The sequence below is a fragment of the Terrapene carolina genome, unplaced genomic scaffold, assembly GCF_002925995.2.
Source record: "Terrapene carolina triunguis isolate 2854851 unplaced genomic scaffold, T_m_triunguis-2.0 Scaffold35098, whole genome shotgun sequence".
Classification (NCBI taxonomy): domain Eukaryota; kingdom Metazoa; phylum Chordata; order Testudines; family Emydidae; genus Terrapene; species Terrapene triunguis.
Window position 1 is genome coordinate 613,313 of NW_020699449.1, and position 24,158 is coordinate 637,470.

At 41.4% G+C, this 24,158-nt stretch overlaps 1 long non-coding RNA gene across 1 annotated transcript in view; it reads left to right on the forward strand.

Moving 5' to 3' along the window:
- The window catches only part of LOC113405366, a 208,514-nt gene that overhangs the window by 90,514 nt on the left and 93,842 nt on the right, over positions 1 to 24,158 (forward strand). Inside the window, exon 2 of the long non-coding RNA XR_003369481.2 lies at positions 22,270 to 22,437. This is a non-coding gene — a long non-coding RNA (uncharacterized LOC113405366). The remainder of the gene's footprint in view (positions 1 to 22,269; positions 22,438 to 24,158) is intronic.

Genomic DNA, 24,158 nt, shown 5'->3' on the forward strand with positions numbered 1-24,158 from the left:
CAGCTGGAAAGCAGAGGATCCAGTTTCAAGTCCCTGTTCTACTTGATTCAGACTAGAGGCTTGAATGTGGGTCTCCCATATCCCAGATGAGTGCCTTAGCACTTGAGCTACAGAGTGAATCTCTTACTAGCCCAGTGGATATTTAATTATACAAAGCGGAACCTCTCCCGAGACACGGAGAGCATAACCAGTTAGGACACTTTTCCTCAGATATGGGAGACTTTGGTTTATGTTCAAGCTGTGAATCTGCAGAGCAGGCACTTGAAATTGCTCGCTCTCTCCCACACTGCGTGCCCTAATCACCAGACCATTGTCTATTCTAGAGTGAATGAGTGAGTGTATGTCTCTCACTTTTTGTAAAAACAACTATGAAAGATCTCCGTTTCGTCCTGATGCGGGATGGGAACAATTTTCAAAATCTTCACAATTTTCATGGGGTAGTAAAACCAGTTCCTACCCAGCTCTAGTGATATGGTTGTGGGACTTAGTAAATGTTCACATTTAAATTATGATACAAAGCTATATTAAAATCCCCAAAGGATCTTTCTGTATCTCTCTTTTTTATCTTTTTTTTTAAAAACAATTTAATTGAAAGAATAAAATTTCCATAAATATGTACAAAATAACCATATTTTCCCCTCTTGAAAATGGTTAGAAATTGAGAGAAATTCATGTTATGCCATTTCCCTTACAGAAATATTTATGATCATATTCCAAATATGGCATTGCAATATTATCATGTGTTGGGCAACTTTTTTCTGTACATGCTTTAGAAAATGAGGGGGAAATAATTGCCTGAACCCAACCTGGGCTGTTCAGATAACTAAGGTAAAATCCTGGCACCATTAAGGTCAATAGGACCTTTGTCATCGACTTCACTGGGTTGGTAATGATTTCACCCCATAGTATTGCACACTTTCCATTTGGGGAATTCTATAAGCCCTTGGACATCCCTCCCTTTTGGGGGAAGATGTGTGGATTTTTTATTTAATTTGGGTCCTAAACTGGAAAAACAAAAGAAAGCTGAGTCTTCTGAAGTACTTAATTGAGAACACAAAGGGGTTCAGATTTACTTCTTGCTGTCCTTAGGGATATAGATGTTTTCTGATCAGTGCACACAATATTAGTTCTATATTTTACTAACTGATATGAATTATAAGAGGAAAATCTACATTTGTTAGATAGTCACATATGTTAACACTCTAAATATTTCACTAGTTACGGTTCAGTAGAAAAATGTTCAGATGAGATCTAGGCGTTTTTCTTTTGGTTTGAATGTCATAGCAGTACACTTTAAAGACCTCCAGCTACACATAAATTGAAAAAGCAGAAATCCTGGAAATCTTGCTTTTATGAAGCATGTGTTTCAAATGCAATTAATTTGTCTCCTCTTCCTTTGGTAAGAAAATAATTTTAATCTCTTCAAGTCTGTCTTCTTGAGAGGCTGTGTGTGTGTGTGTGTGTGATCCTGTTCTGCAGCTCTCTCTCTTTGCTGGTCTCTCTCTGCAGCACTCTCTCTTTGCTGGTCTCCAGTAGGCTTCACCTGAGATAGATACTTGTGCCTAATTACAAAAAAAAACAAATTATTTTAACTCAGAAAAATGCAAAGTACAACGAAATGAAGTTGTTAAAAATGAAATAATAATACTTATTACTTTTTTACCATTAGCATTTAAATGTGAACATTATTCAATGCTGAACAGTTACAAAAGAAAAGAAAATACACATAAAAGAAACACATAGCAACTATAAAAGAAAAGAGCCTTTTTAAAATACACTTATGCTAAGTAGGCAGGCCAGTTCCTCAAGCATCCTGCTTGTCATTATCTTTTTCTTTATCAGCTTCAGCTACTTCATCTATATCTTTGTAGGCATCATCATCAATTTCATCAGTATTCCCTTCCTGTTCATCTGATGGATATTGAGTCACCTCTTCTTCAGCCATTTTCTTCTCTAATCTTCAGTTGCGATACGCGCTCACCAGCCTGTTTCTGGTTTTTGAATAGATGATTCCTCAAACAAACCCATTTTGTTCTGCACATGCAATAATACATGGAAACATTGAAAGACTTTCTGCCACTGCTAGAGTGCAAGGAGGACACAACCCTTTCTACCATGATGAAGGAATAAGCTGTTTTGATTCAACGACTCCACGGGATTGCACTCCACGTTGTTTTACAACTGAATGGGCTACTTCTTGCTTTATAATTTGCTACCTCCATCAGAATTGTTTGTTCATTTGTATATCCTTTAAAATACACAACAGCCACTATGAGGTCATAAACTGAATTAAATTCATCATCACAAAGGTCTTAGCCCTGGAAGTGTGGATCAAGAAGGTAGACATCATTATGTTTGGAAGTGATTGCTTGATTTTTCTGTGATATTGTCCTGTGTATTGTCTTTTTCTCTTCAGCTTTGTAAGTGGACTCTCAGAAATATATTTCTTAACATTTGGAACTTGTTCTTGGCATCTGACAATCTAGAACTATCATTTTTCATATTCTGAATGGGCTGAACAATGGGTTCAAGCATTGATATAAATTTTGAGTTTCTCATCCAAAAGACGTCATCATCAAGAATGTCAGTGTGGATAACTCAGGAGCAACACCCAGCCACCCTTTCTTCATCAGCAGCTAATTGATGAGCTTTCTTGCATATTTCAAGATCTTAGAGACATTTAATAGAAGATGCCCATCAAGTGCAGCATGGCTTAGTCAGTGTGGATGAAACTAAGTGGTGTACTAAATGATGCTGAAAAATGGCTGTACTTATTTGTTTTTGAAAAACTTGACAATGCTTTTCACTTTTCATAGGTTCCCAGGCCAGAAGGGACCACTGTGATCATCCAGTCTGACCTCCTGTAGAACACAGGCCATAAAATTCCCCCAAAATAATTCCTAGAGCATATTTAAAAAAAAAATCCAATATTAGTTTTAAAATTGGAAGTGATAAAGAATCCACAATGACTCTTGGTTCCAATGGTTAATTACTCTCACCATTCAAAAATTATGCCTGATTTTCTGTGTGAATTTCTCTAGCTTCAACTTCCAGCTATTGGATCATATTATACCTTTCACTGACGATTAAATTAAATATTTTTTCCCCATGTAGGTACTTATAGACTGCAATCATATCACTGCTTAAGCTTCTCTTTAGATAAATTCAATTAGCTCAATCCCTATAAGGCATGTTTTCTAATCCTTTTATCATTTCCATGGCTATTCTTGAATTGTGGACAATAGTATTCCAGCAGTGGTCCCACCACTGCCAAATATAGAGGTAAATAACCTCTCTATTCCTACTCAAGCTGCCCGTTTATATGTCCTAGGATTACATTAGCTCTTTTGACCACAATGTCACTCTTGGGAGCTCATGCTCAGCTGTTCACCCACCAAGACCGCAAATCTTTTTTAGAGTCATTGCCTCCCATGATAGAGCCCTCCATCCTATAAGTATGGTCTGCATTCTTTGTTCCTAGATGTATATATTTATATTTAGCCCCATTAACATGCATATTGTTTGCTTGCACCCAGTTTATACTGTGTTCCAGATTGTTCTGCTCAGTGACCTGTCCCCTTCATTATTCACCACTCCCCTAACTTTTGTGTCATCTGCAAACTTTATCCGTGACTATTTTATGTTTTCTTCTTGGTCCTTGATAAAATCTTTAAATAGCATAGGGCCAAGAACTAATCCCTGCAGAATCCCACTGGAAACATATCTGCTCAATTATGGTTCTCCATTTACAGTTACATTTTGAGATCTATTAGTTTGCCTGTTTTTAATCCATATAATGTGTGCCATGTTGATTTTATATCATTCTAGTGTTTTAACCAAAACGTTGTGGAGTATCAAGGAAAACACCTAACAGAAATCTACGAGTCTTTTTATTACACCAATACTATCACCTTCATCAACCAAACTTGTAATCTCATCAAAAAATATATTGAATTAGTTTAACAGAATCTATTTTCCATAAACCCATGTTGATATGCATTAATTACCCTCCTTTACTAGTTTATTAATTGTGTCCTGTATCAACTGCTCCATTACCTTGCCCGGGATCAAATTCAGGCTGACAGGCCTATAATTACTTGGTTCATCTTGTTTACCCTTTTAAAAAAGTGACACATTAGCTTTCTTCTAGTCATCTGGAACATCCCAAATGCTCCAAGACTTATTGAAAATCAACATTTACGGTCCATTTTCACACATTATGAGAAAGTTGTCAGTTCTTGTATATCATCAGTGAAAAGCTGCTTCATATGGGCAATGCATCCATAACATGGAAGATGTGGATACTCAGTTATCAACAAAGCCTAAGTAACTTTCATATTAGCTATGTTTTCAGTCACCAAAATAACCTTCCATGGACCCAATTCATTTATTATATTTTTTAACTGGTGAGCAATATATTGGGTTGTGTGGTGATGCTCAGTTATGCATTGGAATGAGTAAAACACTGGTTGTAGAGTTGTAATCATGAAGTTGATGACACCTTCACTGCAAATACTGCTCCATCCATCAGACAGTAGAGACACTTGAGGAGTTTGTGCAACACCAACTCCATGGGCGGCGGGTATAATAGCCCAGGGAAGGCTTTGCCTACCCTGGCGCTGCTGCCGACCCACTGCTGGACAACAGGGCCACAGTGACTTCCCTGAGACCTCCACCGCCTCCTCCACTCCACCTCCCCACCCCCAAAGGTCCCCGCTGCTCGCCGCATCCCTCCTCACTGGGACAGGGGAGTGAGGAGTGATGTGGAGAGCCGGCGGACTGAGAAGGCTCGGCCGGGCGCTGCTGGGGCCGGTGGCTCAGCGGGGGGGCAAGTGGAGATGGCGCTGAGGGAGCTGCTGGCGGCTCGGCCCAACCTGACTCTGCCAGGGGGGCGTCAGGGGCGGGAGGGCCAGTGGCTCAGCCCGGTGCTGGGGCTGGCCTGGCACTTGGGGAGGCTACCAACCCGGCCTGGGGCTGGCCCAACTCTGGCAGTGTTGGGGCCGCCCCGGCACTCGGAAGGGAGAGCAGTCGGTTGGGGGGGGTGGCGGCTCAGCCCGATGTGGCTGGGGTGTGCGGGCTGGGGCTCCTCCGGTCAGGGGGGACCCTCAAGACTTTTCCTTTTATGGGGGGGGGGGGGGGGGGCAGAAGGGGCGGGGCCGGCGGGCTAGCCTCCCCAAAGTGGGGATTCACTCTCTGCCCATAACTAACTCTCTTTTTCACTTTGTCTGCTTCAGCATTCTGAAGACTTCCTGCAAGCTGTTTTCTGTTTGGTTCTTATGAAAAAATTCTGGCACATAGGGCTTTTCGGCTATATGAAATGGTGTATTGCTGCCATAATTACCTATAGAAACTTACGGTCAAGTTCATTTTTCTGGTTATAGGACATTCTATCCCTTAATACCAATTTGATGAATGTCTGAAGACTTTCCAGGAGTAGGAGTTTTCAGTGCTGAAGCAGATGGAGTAACACAATTTGTATTAGAAGATGAAAAAATGTCGTTCATATCTTCATGAAAAGACTCCATGTTTCATGGTGATGCTGCCAAAGATGGAGTAAAATGAGAATGCACAAAAGAAAACAAATTTTGTTGTAACCCAGGTTTCCCTTTTTTGATGCTTGACTTCAATAGTCTATCTTTGACAGTAGCTGGACACATCACAAGAGTTCAACAGTGTTTCTCCATTCTATCTACATGCATCACATACTCAGAAGCACAGAAATTGCACTTAGCTATAACAGTTTTTCCATGTTCGTGTCTAGTAAAAAATGTCTACACAAATGATTGTCTTTCTCAGAGTCTGCATAATTTATTATGTCATTGTTATGAATGCCTCACTACTTTTGGAATGCTCTCTAGATTATGAAGTATCTAAGTCAGCCAATAGCCATTCACATCTTTTCTGTCTATGTTGGGAGAGAAGGTTTAATGACACTTAAGCTACATCTATACTAGCACTTTTGTCGGTAAAACTTTTGCCGATCAAGGATGTGAAAACACACTCTCCTGATCGACATAAGTTACACCGACAAAAGTGCTGGTGCAGACAGTGCTATGTTGGCAGGAATAGCTACTGCCATTCCTTGGCGGCAGTTTAATTATGCTAATGGGAGAGCTCTCTCCCGACATAGAGCAGCTACACAGGAGACCTTACAGCTGAGCAGCATATATTGATGGCCTGGTATGCAAATGAAGATAGACATACAATGTTTGTTCTAGAAGATTTCAGCCAGTCAACATGCTCAGCTTTCAATTAGTTCACCTTTCCCTCAACAGGTAGTTAGCATGTAGTCAACTGAGCAATCAAGACTTTAAGTGAAAAGGTGGCACCATGATGCAGTCAAAAAGGTCGGCGGCTGCTTACGTTAGGGCGTTCTTTCTGGAATATTTGACAGCATTTGACCACGGTCAAATGATAGGTGGTCAGTTGACCTGCCAATTGACATTGTTTGACTGGTCAATTGACAGGCTTGCCAAGCCTAAGTGTACTGTGTTGCAAGGTTTTTATTCTTCGTCATATCTTTTGGGAGCACACTGCTAAATCTCAATAGCTAACTTTCTTTTTTACTGGTTGTGGACTAAGTAATGACCAAAAGAGGTTTCAGTTGCAGGTGAGGTGAACTTGATGACCATTAGAGATAGCAGCAGCTGTTATTAAAAAATAATAGGCAGAGGCACATTGAAAAGGGTAAGGCAAAATTCAGTGTCATTTACTTCAGTTTCAAACAGAATTGAACTTCATTCTCTACTTAGCTTAGAGGAGCTAGACCTCGTGGGTATTTACTGAAATGTTGTGTGAAGAGGAGCAACGTCAGTAAAAGGACATAGGTAATATCCAGGCCCTCATGTATTTTACTGCAGCACAGCAACACAGGAGCAGGGAGATGAGCCACTGAACTGCCAGTAAGGTCATTCCTCCCTGATGCATGAGGGAAAGGATCTTCTGAGCCAAGTTGCTTGGGCAAAATCATCTGAACCAAAGCCCTGAGTAGTGGAGCTTTGTCCCTTCAAAGCATGTTCAGAAACTCATCCTTAAAAATAATAATATTGCTAAGATAATTAGAGCATTTTTCAGCAAACTTTGGTTTCCATTGTGCCAGGGAGGATAGGGATAGAGACAGTAGAAGGTGATGTCCACTTGACAGCAATGCAGCATTTCAACCTACTAACAAAATATCTTCCTCCTGATAGCAACACTCATGCTCTGGCTCCTTGCTCACCTGTGTTGTGCCTTTCTTTCCAAATGGAAGAGATGATGGCACCAGGGGAGATAGGTAAGCTAGAGACGTGGCTTCTGATAATTCATTACTGGTGTCTGGTAGCAATTGTACCTTAGACACTAAATGATCTGTTATGAGAACACTTAACTTCTCTGTTCTCAGTCCACTTCTATACACACCATCTCCCATGTGAGCACATCCTATTGCAATATAATTTCTACAACTTTTATGCAGCTAACATCCAATTCTCTTTTCCCTTTAGGTCTTTCACTGACCCCACCCTTGACTTCTTCAACATCTGTCTTAAATACATCTACATTTTATTTCATTATTATAACTTTCTTATTTGCCTGTCATAATGGCAACAACACAAGAATAACTGCTTTGCAAGGGAAGTACCTTCATCTCCCTGTTCAGCTCTGACCTTCTGTGACGGGATTGGGACTCACCACCACAGTGCCTCCCGCTGGTCGCTCCTGGGAATTAGCTCAGTCCACTGGGGGCGCCCACTCCTGGTGGTGTCCTGTCCGTCTCTCGCTCTCCGTTGGTGTTTTGACCCGCGTTGCTCCCTTCTGCTCGGCAGTGCCCCCTAGTCCATCCTCACTCCCTTCCAGGGGGTGGGGTTAACAGCAGTCTTTCACCTCGCCCCAGCCACAGTGGTCAACCACACCCCAAAGTCTAACCCCTTCCCTCAGGGGTCTAGCGCAGTCCTCTGTGGCCACTTCCAACAGCCAGGTGTAATACAAAGGGGAAGGGGGGGACCCAGGCCCGCCCTCTACTCTGGGTCCTGGCCCAGGGACCCTCTGGCAGCAGCCTCCCTGCTCTCCTTCGCTCCACTTGTCCCTGGGCTGCTTCCCCTTCGGCCCCTTTGCACCATGTGGGCCCTTCTATCAGGGCCTGCAGCCTGGCAGGAGTTCCCTTCTGCTCCCCCGAGCCTGCCCAGCACTGTGCTGTCCCAGGTGCTGGTCTTCTCGCTCAGGAGACAGACCTTCCTTTCTGAAGATCTGGGAGAGACTCCCTGCTCCTCTCATGGGCGGCCTTTATATAGGGCTGAGCCCGGCCCTGATTGGCTGCCTCATGCCCAGCCCTGATTGGCTCTCTAACAGCCGTCCCTGATTGGCTGCCACTTTGCACAGCCTCTCTGGCCTGTCTTAGCCCACTCTCACAGGGGGGTGGGGCACTTGCCCCACCACACCTTCCTTTTACCTTTCAGGTCCATAACTGTAGACACATCATCAACATTCATATCTGCCTTTACCTTGGCAATAGTTCTGCTGAATGGCTTGTCCCTGACTTTTTCACTTCACACCTTGATTACTGTTAGCTCCCTCTTCTGTGTCCCCTCCAACTCACTTATCCAAACTCAACAGAATGCTGCAGTGTCCTTTCTTACATCTACACAAACGTCCTTTCCTATCCTATTCTTCAAGGCCCTTCATAGACATACTTCCTTATCTTATCTCTCCCTGTATTCCCATTTGATCTTTCTATCTTCAAGTTCTGGCCCATTCCTTACTTTAAGCTTTACAAATGTATCCCTTGATTTCACAGCATCAGCTACCAATCTACCCTCCTCCTGCTTTTTTTCTGTTGACTTTTTTATTCCTTTTTAAAACACAATCAGAAGCCCTTCTCTTGAATGTTGACTACAAAAAGTAAGCTTTTATCAAGCCTTCACATCTCTCCAAATAGAAACAACCAGGGAGCTATAAACTAGTTAGTCTCCAGAATTTACAGAGAACCAAAGTTCAACTATTTTAAAGGATATATTGTTAGAATTTTTTCTAGGTTTAGGTGTTATATGTAGAAAGCATCAAGGTATCACCAAAAAAAAATTGGCCAGTGCTTTGTAAAATAATGGGGTTAGTTTGTTTTTGTCTATTCATTAATGTGTCTCTTAGAGTAATTAGGGTCAGATAGTTACTACATTCTTATATTTGGATCATTAAAGTTTGACTATAACAGTTTGTTTAATAGGTGAAGATGAGCTATTTGGCTAACAAGGGCAAGCATTATTTTTTTCCATTTGGAGCGTTCTTGTCATAGGCTTATTTCACTGATAATAAAATTTATTTATATTTCCATCTTCATTTGTCCCATACCTTCCAAATGCCAGGGGACTGCAATCAATTACTAGAGAGGTAATAGATTTTGTCATAGCAATCTTTTTCTACAGTTGTACTCTGCTACTTACTTTCACAAATGCAAACACAGTAGGGGGTCAGTGGGAGGCCTAACCTTTCTCTCTACTTTTCACTTTCCACCCTGAAGGGAGTTGAGGTGGAGGTTCTGCAAAGCATCTAAAATGGAAAATCTGAACCACTCATTGCTATTATTTACAGATACGATGGAGGTTTCTAAAGTGTACTATAAAAAAGAACACACATTGAGCTACACTGCCTGGCCCTGTTGATCATTTTACTGACTATTTTATTTCCTTCCAAGAATGGCCTGTTCACTTCAGGAGGTTCCCTTTGGTGTCTAGAAGGATAGCGAGTGAGAGTCTTATTAAGGCAGCTCCCACAATAAGAATGTCCATAGGCTTTTGTTGACTTTTGAGTCCTTTTTCAGAATCTGTATGTTTCTTTTTCTAAGTGTAATAAAAATTACTATATTTTACAAAGACCTTTTATAGTGCTCAAGAATATATTTTTTTCCAAAAGAGCAACTATGGGCAAATATTTTTTTTGTGCCGTTATGTCATATTTTAGTATGGGAAATGCATAGTGCTTTTATTGCTTCAGGAAGTTTTTGTACTTTATTATCAAATCATCTTATAATGCCAACTGCTTTTGAAAAATAACCATTGCAGTTCTCCATCTCTTCCTCTAATATGGTTGTATTGCCATCAGCAATGTTATAATAAAGTGCAGTCAGCCTAATCTAGCTGCAACTGGATTACTGTCCTGTGTACACTCTGTGAATTCACTGTCTCAGTGAGTTATGCTTCATTCTGATTAGGCAACAAGTATTTTGGATAATATTGAAACAAAGCTGTAAAAGGTTAAAAGAAAAAGAAGAAACCATAAAAACAAGAAACTGCAGATACACCAGATTAAAGATGCCTTGTTGTGTTGCAGCCAAAGGTTTGGCCTGTTGTTAACTTCTAGTTTACTTTATTATCCATGATACCCAATATGCTTTTATAGTGCTCCTAAACTCCGTGCACAGCCCATGTAAATGAGCTCCTGGGGGAGGTGGGAGAAAGTATATTAGGGAGGATTGTAAGGATAAGAGCAGCGCAGTTCCATCACTATTTCTACAGGAGCCACTGTTCTGATTAGTGGGTCACCCAATGCAGCAGGACTGGCTAGTGGAGCCACATAGTCAATGACTTACTAGCTCCCCTCTCATCTGCCGCCAATAACTCCTTACATTCTTGGGCACAGAAAACCCCTATGGAGCTGTGCTCCACAGTGCACAGACAGTACAGATCTCTTCACTCTCTCAGGGTATGTCTGCACTACGAAATTAGGTCGATTTAATAGAAGTTGATTTTTTAGAAATCGATTTGATAGTCGATTGTGTGTGGCCCCACTAAGCGCATTAAGTCGGTGGTGTGCGTCCACAGTACCGAGGCTGGCGTCGACTTTCGGAGCATTGCACTGTGGTAGCTATCCTCCGTTGCCCATTGGAATTCTGGATTGAGCTCCCAATGCCTGATGGGGCAAAAACATTGTCACGGGTGGTTCTGGGTACATGTCGTCAGGCCCCGCTCCCTCCCTCCCTCTCTCCCTCCATGAAAGCAATGGCAAAAAATCGTTTCTCGACTTTTTTCCTGGGTTACCCGTGCAAACGACATACCATGGCAAGCATGGAGCCCGCTCAGCTCACTGTCACTGTATGTCTCATGGGTGCTGCTGGCAGATGTGGTACTGCCGTGCTACACAGCAGCATCCCCTTGCCTTGCCGTGCCTTGCATATGGCAGATGGTGGACTACGACTGCTAGCCGTCATCGTCGTCCCGTGGGTGCTCCTGGCCAGCCTCGGTGAGGTCAGTCGGGGGCGCCTGGACAAAAATGGAAATAACTCCAGGTCATTCTCTTCTTTAAGTTTTGTCTAATGGAGATTCAGTCCTGCCTGGAATATCATGCCAGCTGGAGGCTTCTGCGTCAGGCTGCTCTCCCAGTCGGCAGCACCGCGCAGTCGCACCTACCCCTTGCTCCCATGGCTCTTGAAGCCTGGACAGTAGTAAGGAGCAGTTCAACTATAGGCTGAGCAAGTGCATAATGGTGGTAGAATGTGCCTTTGGATGTTTAAAAGCTCGCTGGCGCAGTTTACTGACTCAGTTAGACCTCAGCGAAACCAATATTCCCATCGTTATTACTGCTTGCTGTGCACTCCACAATATCTGTGAGAGTAAGGGGGAGACGTTTATGGTGGGGTGGGAGGTTGAGGCAAATCGCCTGGCCATTGATTACGCGCAGCCAGACACCAGGGAGGTTAGAAGAGCACGGCAGGGCGTGCTGTGCATCAGAGAAGCTTTGAAAACCAGTTTCATGATTGGCCAGGCTACGGTGTGAAAGTTCTGTTTGTTTCTCCTTGATGAAAACCCGCCCCCTTGGTTCACTCTACTTCCCTGTAAGCCAACCGCCCTCCCCTCCCCCCTTTGATCTCCGCTTGCAGAGGCAATAAAGTTATTGTTGTTTCAAATTCATGCATTCTTTATTAATTCGTCACACAAATGGGGGGATAACTGCCAAGGTGGCCCGCTATGGGAGGAGGGAAGCACGGGGTGGAGTAGTTGTAGGGGCACCCCCTAGAATGGCATGCAGCTAATCATAGAAGCGGCATGTCTGGGACTCTGACCTGGAGCAGCCGGTTGCCTCTCTGCTTCTTTGGTAGGCTTCAGGTGGCACTGCTGCGGGTCCCTGTTATAAGCTCTGTCCTTCATGCCCTTGGAGATTTTTTTCAAATATTCCGGCATTTCATCTTTTGGAACGGAGTTTGGATAGCACGGATTTGTCTCCTCATACAGCGTTCGGTCCATGCTGGAGCTCTTTTGCGATTCTGGGACTCCATGGTCACCTGTGCTGTTGAGCTCTGCATGGTCACCTGTGCTGATCAGCTCGCCACGCTGGCCAAACAGGAAATGAAATTCAAAAGTTCGCGGGGCTTTTCCTGTCTACCTGGCCAGTGCATCTGAGTTGAGAGTGCTGTCCAGAGCGGTCACAATGGAGCACTCTGGGATAGCTCCCGGAGGCCAATACCATTGAATTGCATCCACACTACCCCAAATTTGACCCAGCAGGGTCGATTTCAGCGCTAATCCTCTCGTCAGGGAGGAGTACAGAAATTGATTTTAAGAGCCCTTTAAGTCGACAAAAATGGCTTCGTCGTGTGGACGGGTGCAGGGTTAAATTGATCTAACGCTGCTAAATTCGACCTAAACTCATAGTGTAGACCAGGGCTCAGATTCTGAAATCTTTCAATAGGGGAATACAATAGTTTGTTTTTTTTCCCTTTAGGTCCACAAGGTAGAATATTCCTATCTATGGACAAAAAACAATCCTGATTTAGACTGGTTGTTTAGCACAGGAATAATATATATAAGCCACCAAAAACTAAGACAGCATGTTGGTATTAAGCTACCGCTTGTCTGGAGAAAAGAAAGATGTTAAAAAATATTTGTATTGCATTGTGTTTTTCATTGGCTTTAAATGAAAAGGCAATTCTCTTCAAAGGAATATACATTAATACTAAACATAAGAACTGAAAGAATTTTGTGTGTAGCAGTCTTCCAGTGAATCAGTCACTTTGCCGGGAAAACTCTCATTTCATTTTGTTCTTAAAGCCAAACTTTGGGGGGGAGTGGTGGGGGATCTGAATAGTGGGTCATACTTTTGCTTGATAAAAATCTATTTTATTATATTATCAATTATTGCTTCCTTTCTATATAATTAGGAAGAAACACAGGTTCTATAGCATTATCATAGATCTCACCATATCCCCATTCAATTGAGTTTGCTGGAAAACAATTCCAATAGATTAAATAAAATATTTATTTTAGCTGGTTTTCACCAGGTTTGATCATATGCATTTCTACAAAGGAACAATGTATGCTTTAATTAATAGTTTCTGCCTAGGATAAACTCAAAGTTGGAAGATTTAAGGGTTATAACAGTCAAGCCATTCTAGGATTATTGCAGGTCAAAGTAGAGGGGCATTGACAGAGTATGTGTTTAAGAAAGATTTCTTTCCTTCAGCATGCAAGTTTCCAGAAAAACACATCCATATCCCCACTTCCTAAAGATATAGGGTGAAATCCTGGCCCCATTGAACTGTCAGCATTTGAAATAACCTGGGTCTGCTAACAGATACGTTGGCACAGTTTCTTAAATGGTTTAAACTGTCCTAACTCCATTGAAATCAATACCAACTGGAGTCATTGCAGCTGAGAATCTGCCCCATTATCGCGGGAGGCTTCTAGCATTGCTTTAAAAAAAAAAGATTCTAAAAGTTACAGATGTACAAATTCTCAGCAAGAATTTTTTAAAGTTTTTTTTTTAATTCTGTGCATTCTCCCACCACAATGAGAGAGACTTCACCCTCCCCATCCTCAAAAGCCATAAAATCATGGAAGATTGGTCCATCTGTTACTATTAGCTCTGATAGTCAGGGATGCAACTCCATGCTCTGGGGTCCCTAAGCCTCTGACTGTCAGATGCATGGACTGCATGACAGGGGATGGATCACTTGATAATTGCCCTGTTCTGTTCATTCTGTTTGAAGCATCTGGCATTGGCCCCTGTCGGAAGACAGAATATTGGGCTGGATAGACCATTGGTATGACCCAGTATTGCTGTTTTTATTGTAAATATTACAAAAGTACATGTAAACAATGCTTATTCATCAATTCCATTATTTGGAAGGAAAGTAGGGAAAAATGAAGATGGCCAAAATAAAGTGTCCTAGTGTACAGTTTCCCATAGGAAAAAGAATTCTGTGTTAATATGTTTTTATAGTCTATAAAAGTGACTAAGATGTCAGAGCTTTCTAAGTGTCAGGATATGTGACATCTTGCAAATGCATGTATGCTATAGATAGCTGATAATTTAGAACATGAATCATACTATAGAACGATTAGGCTAATAGGAACAGATATTCTTGTCTGTTTTAGGATTACATATAAAAAAGTTGATTAAGATATTCATTTACAAGAGAGTCTTCTTCATACAAGGAATTCCACTAAATAGCAATTTATTTAATGGAAAATCCTGCCTAATAGATATTTTTTTCTTTGTATCAAACTGCTTTGCACTAATTTAGTACAAATGTGGCACTTTAGTATCAACTCTCATTAAGCTCTTCTCCATTTTTTACATACTTATTTTCCGCTCTGCACAATAATGGGGGTCAGTTCCCTGGTTACCCTGCATAATTTGTCCATGCTCCACAGTTGCACAACCATTTGCATCCTGAGCAGAGAACTCCCCAAGGAATAGGCACATAGCACCTACGTGTCTGCCACGTGCTGCTTCTTCTCCAATGTCAGTGATTCTTCTCTCTTGTCCTGGACTCAATGCTAGGAGATTGCTTTAGGGAGGGCATGCAGGTTTTTTTTCCACCAGCTGAGCTTGCTTCCTCTTAACATGGATACTCTGTCACAATGCGACCAGCTCTCCAGCCCTCTTCTTCTCCCCTCTCCATTATGTAGCCTTGAGTGTGGGACCACTAGATCACACATTAAGTTGTTTTTTCCAGGGCTTTCTCACTAAGTCCCCCAGAATGCACTCTGGCTTTAAGAGCCCAGGAAGTTTGGTGCCTTGTGGATGCCCAAGCTCTCTGGGAACCAGGTTACCAGACACTCTCCATTCTGTTTTGGGACAGAATCCTGAGGCCAATTCCTGGATCCCTTAGTCTCAATAGAGAGTAGGTCCTGAAGCTACTTGGAGGTGTTGTTGAACTGCTCTCTCTTTAAAGTGCTCACTAATGCATATGGGTTATTGTCTGGCTATGCCTAAAGAAGGAGAAGAGACATTTGACATGAGCTCAATCAGGCTGCAACTTTATTATTAGATGTCTGGGACAGCAGATAAAAGTGTACAGTGCAGGCAACCCCATGTTTAGTCCATAATTACCCGGGAGGCTTTTACCAGGCCCTCTCTTTTTTTCCATCCAGGTCCCTTCAGCAAATCCATTGCCGGGACCTTACCATTCACCCGCCCCCCTTGTAGGAGGGTTAAGATGGACTATAAGAATTGGGGGTTGGCTCCCGGCCATGCAAATCATAAGAGTTCTCAACTGCCCCCGGTTTGTTCCTTTAATGTACACCTCTTTTTAAGTCTGCTTCAGGTGCAGAGCTGCCCCTTTTAAACCCCGTATTCCCAGGGGATGAGTCAGCGACAACACAGCATTTTTCCTTCCCCCCCCCCAGCCATAAAGCATTGTTCCCTTCACTCGGCCAGCCAGCCAAATACCACCCCCACCCCGCTTAAAGGTGCAGAAGGGAAGGTTCATGGAAAGGTTCACACCTCCTTTACCCTTTATTTTTTTTTTAAAAAGCAACTAGTAAAGATAGTAAAGAACAAGTAAGGTTGCACAAGTAATATCTCAAAAAGTGAATATATGCAAATATTAGGGTGTTCAGGTTCCCCCAGCAACATTAACTTGGCTACGTTTGCACATATGTAGCACTTTCTACACATACTTTACTCTTAAATGTGTAGCTTAATCTGCAGTTGTTAAACATATAAATGTAAATCTTAAAACAGTTTGCAATGTGGACAAATTAACATTTCAGTAAAAAAGGACTCGTGCTTTTCCTGATTTCCATGGTTTTCTGTGATTTTCAGCAGCAATCTTGAAGTTACCTTGACTTCAGGTTTTTTTGTACTATTGTTTCGGCCTTGTTAAACCATTTGTATGTATGCCAATTACTATGTGGGAAATAATATGAAACAGTGTCTGGAACAATAATTCTATTCTTTAGCATTAAAGAGTTAAAGGAAAAACTCTCTGTTTTAACTGTTTCATATTTAACTTGAGGAAGCTCAGAACTGGAACATTTATTGGAAAATTCTAAATAATGACAAAACATGTTGTGGCAAATTGAAATCAGTTTTGACTATTAGCTTTTTTAAAAAAAGGTTAATGAAAGCAAAATCCTGCCTGCATTATTGTCACTATTTAATATTGATATTGCGGTGTAGCCCGAAGGCCCTCGACAGGATCATATTTGTATTGTGATAGGATCTGTACAGACAATCATACTGGGGGGAACTGGGGTTGGGCCATGCTAGATACATGGAGGATCTCTGAGCTGTTTTGCTAGCGGAGAGCAGGACTGTTCAGAGAACCTTCTAAGACTAGGCTCTGTAACAGCCTATTCCACTACCTTTAAAAGAAGGCAGCATATACAGTGGGTCTTAACTATGCTTCCAAGCCAGGAAGTCATGCCCCCACTAGGCTGTGGTGCACTGACGGGATGCATTAGCCATTTCAGTTTAGTGCTTAAGGAAATGCTTTGCTGGAATTGTATCTAGATAAATATGCACACTATATGCCATATAGTACCAAACCCAGACAAATAGTGTGCATATTTTAAAAAAAGAACAAAAAACAAAATACTATCCCAAACTACTTTTCTAACATCTGCCTGTTTGATAAAAGAACAAGTTAGACCTAGGACTGCAGGCAGTTGCTGTTGTTTCTGTAGAAGTATATTAGTTTCATATGTTCCATTTGGAAGAGTCTGAAATTTATCATTGTAAAAACAATTCCAAGTCCTATTTTTGTTAAGTCAGAATAATTTCTTGCTCACCTAACATGCTCCATCATTTTCAGCCCTGATTGTCTTTCTATTTGTTTTTCCTGGTGGTGTTTCTAGTTTTAGGGTGGCTGAGTAGTTTGTGACTACTGAACTGGTAAGAGTTTTTTCTACCCTGTCTGACTGGCTCAACAGTTATTAATGTTTCTTTTCAGCCAAGATTTGAGGATGAAATCTGTTTATCGAACAGTAGATGGAAAACTACTTGACTTGCACCGATATGGAGCTGAGTTGCAGGGGCTAGAAAGTGGGCACATTCTAGAATTTTGGGTGTGGTGAATGAAGCATGAAAATAGAGTATCACCACTTTTCTCCTCACTTCAATCCTATCTACTTTGTCATATGCGGGACATGGTCAGCTGTTTTGTTGTTGTTGTTTTTAGCAAGTATTATGCAAATTGTTTTCCCATCAAACCAAACCCCAGATCAGAACACTCCTGAAGTTTAGAAAAGTTCAGCTCTATATCCCGTTTAGGCCAATCCAGCCCCCCAGATTTGAATGCATCTGCACTTTGAGGAGGCTGGGGTCTGGTTACTAACTTGGTCCTATGCTAGGCATATAGGGCTACATTTTCTGCTATTGTAAATTGGTTCCATACGTGCTGGAACTAGGGGTGCTGGGGATGCTGCCGCATCCCCGGGTTTGAAGTGGTTTCCATCATATACAGGATTTACAGTTTGGTTCAATGGCTCTCAGCACCCCCACTATAAAAACTGTTCCAGCACCCCTGATTGGTGCAACTCCACAGACTAGAGTAGACCGGGATCAGTTAGCAGCAGCAGAAAAAATTGGCTCAGCTTTTTTATGGGAATTGACATATCTGGCTTCCCTATATTCCTGTGGCTGGGAGGAGAAGGGGCTATCAGAAATTCTCATCTGGAAACTGTTTGCACTAGGGCAGTGTCTGCTTCCAGAGTATTCATGTTACTACTGGAGACTTAATATTTATGTCCTCCTCATTTCAGAGGAGTATTTCCTCTTCTGAAACTTTACTGGGATTTCCCCCTTTGCCTCAGATGTTTGATTTTTCTAAAAGGAGTTTTCAAGTGCAGTACATATGCTGGATTTGTTCCCAAAAGTCATTCTGGAAGAGGGCCTTTTGGTGTGAGAGTTCAGCATCTCAAGCTCTCTTTCAGAAGTCACATGGGAATGTGGATAACCAAACCTTCAGTTTCAGCAGTTGTGTATTTGGTTTGTAGATGAATATAGTTGGGAGTATTCCATGGAATACTGCCTTTGCAGCATATGATTGAACAATACCTCTGTTAGGCTTCTGTTATCTTGTTTCTATTGAAGTCTTTGGGAATTGTCATTGACTTCAGTTGAAGAATAGGACCCTCACTTTATAGTCAGTGCTGAAGATATGTTTTTCACTGATATTACAAAACTTGACAATTGATATTGTATATTCCAATTAGGACACACTAGAATGAGAAAAACAAAATCCTCTGCACCATCACCTCCAAGCCTTTTTGCATGTAGCCCTCTAGGCATGATATGACCTCCCATAGCTCATCTGCAAGACTCCTGCTCTACCTACATTTAAGTCCCTTTTTAAAAACCCTCTTTTGCTGTGCTGAATACAGTGAATAGTTAATACAGTGGTATTAAAAAAAATCTGTCTTTGTTGCTCCTTTTCCCATAACATCTAGCTACACTTTTGTTTTTCTCCATGCTGTGATCGCCTCAGGGCAGGGACTATCTCTTCTTGAATCACTGGAAAGCATGTAGCACACTGTTGGTGCTCACAAATAGACTATGATGAAGAAGTTGAAATTCAATTGGTTGAATCTGTTCTAAGAGCTGTATTACTATACTTAAGAAAATTGAGCATCACCTGATAACCAAAATGCTCTTGTAATGCTTATTGCTCCATGCTCCTGTGCCATGTGATTAGGAGTATCACCTGCTTCATGCTGACTGAGGAGAACTCTGTTATGGTAGTACCCTGTGGGGATTCAGGATACCTCCCCCTTCATCACAACTCTGGCTGATTGATATCGCTTGTCAAGGAACTTCCATCTTCTGTTCTCTTAGCTCACTCCGCAAACATACCCACTCATTCTGGACACATTACTTGTTTCCACCCTCTACTCTTCTCAGTTCATCTCACATACTAAGGAAAATGGACTGGAATAGTTATTGTGGAATAACTTTCCATGTGAACACTCGGTTCTGGAATACAAGTCACTTTATTCTGGAATAATTAGTGTGCTTCCAAAGTGGAGTAATTATTCTAGCATAAAATTCCTTTTTTTATTCTGTAGTACAGTATCCACAGGGAGAGCTAGTCTGCAATAGCTATTGTGGAATAGCTTATTCTGGTCAATTTTCCTGTGTAGACAAGCCCCAAGACCCAGCATAGACGTTTGGGACAGGTTGAGAGGAAACGGTCACACAGTGAATCTAGTACCTTGCAGCTGGGAATTGTAATAAAATTGTTTTGCAAGGGGCCAAAGGTTGGCTAGAACAACACCTACAACTTGGTTACATATAAGCTCTACAGCAGAGGAGGTGGGGGGAACATATTGCTGTAGCTGAAGAGCAAGTTTCATCACCTTTCTTCTCTCACCTCACAGTTGTTTCTGTATTTGCTATCTATTATACCATGTTCCAGATGTTGCTTTCTCACAAAGCAAGTTGGCTCTTGCCTCAGTGTTCAGTTCCCAGGGAAACATGGTGGTGCTGGGAGAGTTATAGTTTTTTTGTTGTAAGAGTAATACCACATTGTCTTAGTCTTTTACTAATGGATGTTTGGAGGTGGCTTCATTCATAGCTGGCATGCGTTTTGTAATATCAGTTTAGTCCTTATAAAGCTTTTCCATGTTAGTTTTCACAACATGGAAACAACCATCCAAAAAAGTCCTTGCCACTTTATTCAGTACAGTTTGGTACAATTGTCGATGAGGAGGTCCAGGGCTGAGGCTAAGGGTTGTTGTAGGTCAGAGCTGAGGCAGAGCACTGTGGAGAAGCTTGACAGCACTTGCCTATCTCATAGCTTGTTTCTCTCCAGAGTTATCCACCCGTCATCCACATGACGTCACTAACAATATTTTTTAAAGAAACCACCTACAAAAACAAAACCAACAACAACAACAACAAAGTCCACTCTGCCTGCCTTCTCCAAACATTTGTATTTTCACAGCCTAAAATGCTAAAACCCTGCTGTAGAAGCATAAGCAACTTAAGAGAAAAAATTGAAGTTCAAGGTTCACCTGCAGAACATATTAGTATGTTTATCGGGTTAGTTAAGGCGGTGACACACTGAAGGTGCAGAGAGAAGGAGCAGCAAGGGCTTCAGATTGTGTGGTGGGAGCGATAATGAATGTCACCTGGGGCAGAGACAGAACGTTTGGCACTACTGGTATATGTGTTTAGAATGAATGGGACGGTGTGTCTTTAATAACTGCAAAACACCTTCTCTTCTCTTCTGAGCCAGCTTGCATGCCATATTTTGTGTGTTTCCCTTCCTCTTACAGACTTCCTGTAGATTCTGAAAAAAAAATTTATTTAAAAGCCTTATTTCACTTTTCAACTGGGAAGTGGGGGGGAAAATACTTTTCAGTGTCACATTGGAAAATAACTTAGCAAAATAGTCTTGTGCAGGTCGTTGTCTTTCTCTTTCCCTGAGCCCTCACCTTTTTTTTTTTAATTACCAACAAACCCCCACTCCCTACCCCCAAGGCATATTTTATGGCTCAGACATGAACCTCAGTGGCCATTATATTTCCACTGTGCTTGTTTGCAGATATCAACTTGAAGATTTGCATGGTACAAAGATTGCGTCACCCCTTCAGTCTAGTAAAAGCAAAAAAAAAATCACCTCTTCTCTGAAAGTGCAGTTCATACATCTCCATCTTTGTGATAGCACTGAAGCCATTATGTAGCAGTTGGCCCTGATACGCTTGCACAGACACAAATTGAGTCCGACAGGACTGATGTCTCATGGACTTTGCTGTCATTTGAAATGCTGGCACGAAGATGGTAGCGATGAAAGGGGGGAGCTGGTGCCTTCAGCACTTTGCCTATGAAGATTTCTTAGATTCATATCTCTTGATAACGGTAGCTGATTCGAGAGGTAGTTTTACAAAAGAGATTGATAGCAGCAGTAGATTTCTAACATCTGGTCATCTTTTTTTTTCTTCCTTGAGTAGATTCTTTCAGCATTGCACTGTAGTATAAAATAGGCTCTTCATACCACCCACAGGTCTGTAAGATCCATCAAGTGGAATAATTAGTATAATTCCTTCCCTCCCTTTTGGTTTTTATCTTCACTGCATGGAAGCTACTCAGGCAGGGTAATGAAAAAGAGAGTATCTGTTTTTCTCATTGTGTTTGAGCTAAGTTTCAGACCTACCAAAGTATATAACTTACAACTCTTTTGAAAAGTAAAATTAAATTTCAGTGTTATTTTAGTGACACAGTCGGGCTATTTTGGGATATCTCTAATATTTCCTCTCAGAGGGAAGCATTTCTACATTCTGCGATTTCTAATATTGCTTGGGTGGAATGGATTTAACAAAGAATAAAATGGATTTCTTCTTAAAGGCAAATGCTTAAACTGTATTGTTCATTAGTTCTTATATAACATGTTAAATTAAACTGACTGAACTGAATATGGGCTCTTTATTCATGATTTCTGTAATGCATAATTTAAATATACAGGAAAATCAGAGAGGAAATGTAACCTTTTAGACATGTGGGACCAAAACTGAATATGAGTTTTGATGTGTTAATATGGGGGATCCAATATGCTAGCATTGCAAAGCTGGCATTAGGAATAGTCTGAGAAGCAGATTTAGCCCTGTCATTCCTACCTGATGCCAGGAAAGCAGCTTCCAGTATGTCATTTGTTAGTGGACTTTTATCCTGGCCTCTGAATCCTTTCCTAAACCCTTCCTTACAGCATCAGTATGCCTCATTCTGGTGATGTATTTAACTAATAGTTCATTAGAAACGACAATTCATTCTCATGATATATTACTCAAAATGCAGTGCTGAGCCGGCAAGACAAGACCCAACACATGGGATTGGTTGATCTGAACATGGGAGAAGAAAAGGTGTGCTGGGGACAGGATGCTCTATGGCTCCAGCATTCTGGCTTCAGTGCTAGTAACATCTGCAGCACCTCGCTACCTTCAGTGTACTACAATCTCCTGAAGATGCTTTGTATTTTTAAACTGTTTTGCCCCTAACTGTAAATATTGGGAAAAACAAAACCAACCCCCCTAACCATATTTTGCTCTCTCTCTCTCTCTTTTTCTCTCCACCACTCCACAGGCTCTGAAAACACTTCATCAGAAATTTCAGACCGGACAGACTCATAGTGGCTTCTGAGCCAGTGAGACCGAGGCTGCCAAAGCATGCTGGTGCCAAGCTGTCGGATGATGCACGTAGCCAGGCCAGTGGTGGTGCTCCTGTGCTTTCTGCTTTCTGCTGATGCTGAAAGTAAGCTTTACTCTTCAATGGTGTTGAGGTTTTAGCCATAATGAACAGTTTTGTTTTCAGCTAACAGTTGTTGAAGGCCTCTGAATAAGTCTCCTTTTCAGTAAATCTTAAAACTCTCTGAGATCCTCTGTGGCTCACAGCCAGTATTTGAACAGGTTTGTTTATGTGACTTCCTTACCATTTTTCCTCCTAATGCTCCTTTTCTTAGTCATCTAACAGTTTCTACTGTTCTCTTTTTCTTTTCTTTTCGCCGGTTAGTTGGTAGAGATAATATTAGTGAAATTATACAGGCAAAATGAAGCCTAACCTTGCTTACCAAATGGCAAACATCAGTTAGTTCCATTAGGAACTTGTTTACTTCCTTGGATATTTCCTTTTAAGTTTAGTAAAATAAACAATAGACTGTTGAGTCCAATTAAAATTCCAGGCACTTAGTAGCTGTCACAGCAGCTGTTCTAATGTATTATTTCCGACAGCTGTCGTGGAGTACAGTATTCAAACAAATCAAGCAGAACTGACATCTTTGGTCTGAGTGGGTAGTATAGGTACTTAGGTTCTGTGTATTTGGACTCATTTTATGATACTGCAAGGTTTTGGTCAATTAGCTTACCAATTAATGAGAAGATAATATCTTCTTTTTAACTGGGAAATAATTAGGCCTACCTTGTTTACATGTGTTGTTTTTCCCAGCTGTCCTGTGGCTTTTTGCAGACATGTTATACCAACAAGAAAAGCCACTTGCGTCTGCCTGTTGACAGGCTGGTTTACTACAAGCTGTTCAGTTCACTTGGTACAGCAGCATTTTTCTTTTGGCTCTTCTTAGGACTATTAAAACATCAGCATTCATGAACTCTGGCCCCCTTCTGACTTTAAAGTGGATTCTGATCTCCCTTACAACTATGAAAACACAAAGGGGCAACTCCGTTGAGATAGAGTTACAACAGAGTAAAAGTGGTGTGAGATCAGAATCGGACACTGTTTTAGTGAGAATTCATTCAGTTCTCATTAAAGCTGTTACTAAGCTCATTGTGGACTCCGAGTGCACTGAATTACATTGATATAGCAGCTCTTAAAACGTAGAAATGGGGAAAAAAATTATTAAGGCTCTGTTTTCTAAATATAGCACCATGTCATTGAAATACATGAAAAAACAAGCATGCACAAAACATACATGTTTGTAGAGTACTGACAGTTGAGATTATTTGGGTCGTTTCCAGACAGTTAATGACCAGCTGGGATAGTTGTGTCTAAGGTGAATCCAAGGACATTTTAAGACTTTAGCCAGCAAATAATTAACTGGAAAATAGCTCAAGCACTAGACATTTCTGCTGTTTTAAAGCACCATCTATTTTAAAAGACAAAATCTATGCTTAGTGAACAATAGATTTTAGAATCTGGTATTGCTTTTCTGTATAAAATGCCAGAGTACTGTACTTCTGGTGGAGCTGAAGTGAATTTGTGTGTGTGTTTATATTGCTTGTTCTTTACCAATCAGATAACAATTGGCAAAAGGACCGCTGCACTGCTCTCTCTTTTATAAAGTTTATGAGAGAAGGGAATATACTCCACTGAGGACTAATGTAGGATTTACTTTCAAACAGGCTGTACTATAAAAGCACTTTAATAAGGATCTTAATAGTGCTTTGAGATTAGCTTTTCAAAATTATTGTGTTCCTCGCACATGTCTTTAATACTTAAAACAAAATGTGGCAGTAGGCTCT